Consider the following 6,000-nt stretch of genomic DNA (forward strand, 5'->3'; position numbering starts at 1 on the left):
GTGCGCTTTAAAGTTTTTCATTTAAAATTGTTACGCATGTGTATGTTTGTGTGCGAGTAAAATAAAGAAATAAAAAAGACTGCTACTGATGTTTTTATTAGAAAAGCAATAAGATATTAGTAGTAAGAAGATAAAACAACAAAAAATAATTTATTTTTTACCTAGGAACAGTTGTTTCTACGGCTGTATATGTTCCAGTGAATAAATTGAGACCAATTAATAGTTAATTTGCAAAAAAAAACATTTAAGCGATATTTTTTTAAATTTGATCGGGACAAAAAAACCGAAACTTCGGTTGTAAGGTTATCTTAAGATAAGAGTTTTATAGTGGACAAGTTAAAAAAAAAAAAAAAAAAAAAACCGCTTGGAATGTTACTTTTCTTTTGTTAAATAAACCTGCTAAAAAACGTTCTTTCTGTTCGAAATTTAATTATGCGTTTAATCTAATTATACGTTTAATTTCGAACAAAGAACGTTTATTGTCTCCGAAGTACTTTGAAACAAATATTTTGGCGAAATATTTTCGCCGGAAAGTTAATTATTCGCTTATTAGACGTTGCGCATAATTTTACAGAGGTGTAGTCTCTTGTGATGCAATTTACACGGGGCGCAACCTCTTCCGGACTGAACTACAACCGAATTTTTTTTTAAATCTCTTTTTATCAATCTCAAACAAAATATTTATGAAAGTATTTGAAGATATAATTAATATAAAAAAATCTTTTTTTGTTATTTAAAATAAATACCAGAAAAAAATCACGTTAGACCTTTTTCCTCAAAACGTTATTTGTTAAAAAATTTTTTTAGAAAATATTTTGAAGTCTCAGTAAAAAATAAAAAATAATGCGGGCTACAAAATGCTACGTGAATAAAAATACCCTTGGATTATTTCCACAAACTTTATGATAGACTGAATTAAAGGATGCTTCAATATAATGTAATATGTTAAAATAACATCAAAACATATAAAATAACAAACGTTATTCAAATTCTGATGCTTGGTGGGAAAAAAATATCTTGTAACAGGCTCACAGTTTGTTTAACCCTTTCATGCTCCAATTATTGTCCCATAACTAAAAAAAAACCAAACTTTGTTTTTTTGAACCTCATTTATGCCAATATGACATATAAAAAAAAAAAAAAATTAGGAAAAAATTATGTTAAGATGTCATTTGAATTTGTTGTATAGAACAACACTGCCCGCTAATGGGTATTTTTAATAAATAAACAAGTTTGAGTTTTAGCAATGTTAATTCTACACTTCATTTGTTAAAACAGTAATAAAATTAAAGTAACAAAACAGTCAAAGAGGGATGCTGACAAACAACAAAAAATAACTGGTAGTGGATTAAAACATTAAAATCTATTGGTTGACTCCATGAAACTCATTAAAACAATATCTTGCTTTTAAAAGACACATAATCTTGCACTTCATGCATTGAATAAAAGTGAAACCATTTCCACACTGCCTACAATGACTTTGTTTCTCTTGAAATGGGAAATGGCTACACATATCAAATCTTATATCTTTATATATATATATATATATATATATATATATATATATATATATATATATATATATATATATATATATATATATATATATATATATATATATATATATATATATAAATCTTATATCTTATATCTTCAAGTAAAATCACTGTAGATATTTATTTGTAAATGATAACAAAATATTGTTTATTTATACCTTGTTGATCTAATAAATAAAATTAATTATTTGTTGTAGAACAACACTGCGCTTCAACGGTATAAAATCCCGTCCATTATTATTATTATTATTTGATGCGATAAGATTTTTTAATATATATATATATATATATATATATATATATATATATATATATATATATATATATATATATATATATATATATATATATATATATAAGATATAAGATTTGATATGTGTAGCCATCACTGTAGATGCACAAATCTTTTTCTGTATTTGCATCCTCGAGATCACTATTATTATTATCACTATCAACATCATTATCGTCAAAATCTACGACTAAAGTTTCTTCAGAAACTAACTTTTTTATAACTTTTTGTGTGTGTTTAGAAGAATAAAAAATTTTTACCAGTGCCATTGTTTATTTTATTTTAAGTTCTGAAAATAAATAAGTTGCATCAAATTACACACACTCACGCACACACACACATATAATATATATTTATGTGTGTATATAAACATGTACGAAGCACACCCAGTAAATAATATAGCATTGTACTCAATATAACCATAATTAACATTTATAACCAGATTCACAGTAATATATATTATATTTACTAAAAAATAAAAATAAGAATAATGATATTATAAATGATAATAACAATAACAATATTTTAATCTTTAAACTTATTTTAACAATAAAATGATAAAAAAAATAATTTAATTAAAAAATCTTATCGCATAAAACAATAATAGTAATGGACGGGATTTTATACCGTTGGAGTGCAGTGTTGTTCTACAACAAATAATTAATTTTATTTATTAGATCAAAAAGGTATAAATAAACAAAAATATAAATATAAGAACAGTACTATGTTAAACTAACATTAAATATTTTTTTCACAACAAGATCAGAATTATAAATCCTTTAAATTAGTAGTATTCGTTGTCTGCTTCGAGTACCGGCTTCACCCATAAAAAATCATCTACAAAATGTAAGTGGTACTCTGAAATAGTAAAGTAAACTTTTTCTACAACCCCTTTCAATTTTCCTTTATAAAATAATATTGTTTTCAATCGGTTAGGATGAACTATTTGCATAGGGGAAGCTTAGTTGAATTTGTTATTATAAAACAACCCAGCGCATGAAAGGGTTAAAGCCTTTAAATTATGGATATTTATTTCATTTTACTATCAAGCGCTTTGACCTCTAACAAACAAATAAAAAGAAAATAAAACTAGTATCTTTAGAAATTTAATCCTATAAGTTTTTAAAGCGTTTAACCGACAAATATCAGTAGGAAGATTGAAAGACTATAGTTGTATTTTAATTGAATGGAATAGAACTGAAATCTCTAGGTCACTGACTCAAATCCGACTCGGTGGAAGTTATTTTGTTATCATTTACAAATAAATATTTTTGGTACACTCAAGGGATTCCCATACTCTTTACTCATGAGACCTCTAAATGAAAATTTAAAATCTTTTCCGATTCCTACTGACTTATTTTAAATAATCTGACAGAGATTATGTTCTCAAGTTTTTAATAATTACAACAGTAGAACGGTTAGTGGTATCCAGATTATATGATAACTTTGCTTCTATTTCGTTAAAAAATTTTTTTTCTTAAAGTATTACATTATGTGATGTAGAATAAATAATGGTGCGCAAAATAAGCAGATAATGCTTTTTTTTGAAACTTGAATGCATATTTAGTTAGCTTTCTAGCAAAAGCACTATTTCCAAAAAAAAAAAAAAAGAAAAAAAAGAAATGGAAAAATCCTCTTAGGAATTAACTATATATTGCGTTACGTCGAGGCGAGAAAGAGCTTGCTTTTGTGTTGAATTGTTACAGAGGGTGGGGGGTGGGTTGGGGGTGGGGGGAAAGAGTTTGCTTTCGTGTTGATTTGTTTTTTGAGAGGGAAAAAAAATATTACAGTTACGGAGCTTAAAAAGTTACAGAGAGGGGGGAAAAAAAACGTGAAAAAATAATTGATGATAAAAATATTTCAAAATAGCTTGAGTTTTTGTAATTGGTTGTATTATTTCCGGCTTTTAAAAAAAAACTCAGCTATTAAATACTAGAAAAGTGATTTAATTGCTTTAGACACAGTTCACGAGAGACTCCACTTTAGCAGTAAACTACAAAAAATAAGAATTGTACTTAGCACGAATTGCAGTGAATTTAAGAATAATTAAGTTCAATTAAGATATTTCTGAGTATCACCCAATATGAAACAGAAGTGGAGCTACAATATATTTTTTGGTTACTACAAGCACCATCAACTTGATGATATATTGAATTTATTGGTGTGTTTTTCTAATTCGCAATCGACAACAGCATTAGTTAAGTTTTAAAAGCCAACAATAAAAAGGTCTTGGCCATGAGATTTTAACTTTAGTATCTGGGGTACTGACATAATTTCCATCTTTGTCCATCATGTCAGGTTTTTATTTAGATTTAAAAAGATGATTTGATAAAACCAGCTTTTTTATGGAAATGTTTTTCTTTTGTATAAATTTCAACAAGAAAGTAAAGTCTCTTTTCAAGCACTATCAAAACTCAACGATCATATTTTTTTATCACAGTATCTTTGGCAATGTTCTTCCATTGTTATTCAATATAAAAATTGTGTTCAATATAAAAATTGACTAAAAGTATAAACAATTGGAGAATTTACACAAAATACTAAAAAGACCTTGGATGTATTGGCTATATTGTAGTGATCTGCGTTCCGGCCAATTTTGATCGCGTTTGATCACAAGTTCCGAGTTCTGTTCGAATCGGAATTTACAGGTTGCAACGCAGTTCCGTAGTTTTATGCGCGCTCTTATTTATAGCTTTATTGCTCGACTTTCAAATCAGTAAAAGTGGAGCATACCCAGTTAAGGATTGCAACTGGGTCCCGGCTGGGACCCAATTAGGCTTAACCGGAGGTAAACTAGGTGGAATTTTTTTATTTAAAAAAATTCAACTTTATGCGTGCTTTTTACAAGAAGAGTGGCGAATTTTTTCATTTTACACGAAAAATAAAGATGATATATATCATTTGCAAATTCCGCTATTTAACAAGATTACTTTAAGGGTAATAAAATGGCGCATGGTTATTTGGTCTGATATTTTAATTTTTATGAATTAATTTAAAAAACTGGTTTAAATTTCAAAATACTTTTAAGAAAAAAAAAAAAAAAATACTATTATACAATCCTCGGTTCAGCACTATTCGACAACGGAGCTATCCTACTATTCATATCCAATCACAATCATGATTGCGTGATAAAATTCTGCTCGAATATGCTTCCATTTTAATACTAGTTTTACAAAATAAAAATAAACATTTGTATAACATGAGATAATTAATTTATAGCATATATACTTATAAACAAATGTAAATAATAAAATCTATTGATGGTATTATTTCGAAATTTTCAATCCTCTTTCTTTATTTTATACGTTATATCATAGATAATGACGTAATTGAAATTTTGAGTTTGATTTACCTTTGATCAATGACTTAAGGTTAAAAAAATTAAGGTTGCGAGTAATTCTTTACAAGTTTCAAAATGTTGCTTCTTAGTTTTTCGTAATTTTACTATTTTGCACTTAGGAACCTATTGAACTATGTGTGTGAGATATACATATATATATATATACAGGGTGACCACAAAGTATCCGCACACGAGACGGTTTCATCTTGTGAAAATATAAGCATAAAAGCACTTATGTATTTTCTTATTTATTTGTTGTTTTTGGTTAATATTATGTCATAAACTTTATTTACTTTACTTTATATACTTTGTAAACTATGTTCAATTGGTTTTTTTAGAATGGTGCGCGTTTCTCCTTATCGTCAATCTATCATCGAGTTTCACAAAAAAGGCTACTCAGCGAGCTACATTCAGAACCGTTTACATGCGCCAAGACGGACAATTTACGACACAATTAAACGCTTTGACGAGTTGGGAACAAGTTCTAATCATCCAAAATCCGGAAGACCTCGAACAGTGATCACTGCGAGCAATGTGAAAAAGGTACGCGATCGCCTGCGTTTGAACCCCAATCAATCTGCTCGAGGTCTCGCAAAGAAAATGGGGATAAAACGAACTTCAATGGCAAAGATAATCAAAAAGAAGCTTAAGCTCAAACCATACAAGAAGAACAAGTCGCAACTTCTTTCTCAAGCAGCTAAAGTCAAACGTAAAGACCGTTCTCTTGGACTTCTGCACCGTTTCAACGGAATTGATTATCGCAACATCTTGTTCACTGACGAAAAGATTTTTACAGTGGAAAGCATTCTTAATAA

Source organism: Hydra viridissima, unplaced genomic scaffold (genome assembly GCF_058129835.1).
Source record: "Hydra viridissima isolate aposymbiotic clone 2 unplaced genomic scaffold, HvirCarnegie_v1 scaffold_10, whole genome shotgun sequence".
In the NCBI taxonomy this organism is placed as follows: Eukaryota; Metazoa; Cnidaria; class Hydrozoa; order Anthoathecata; family Hydridae; genus Hydra; species Hydra viridissima.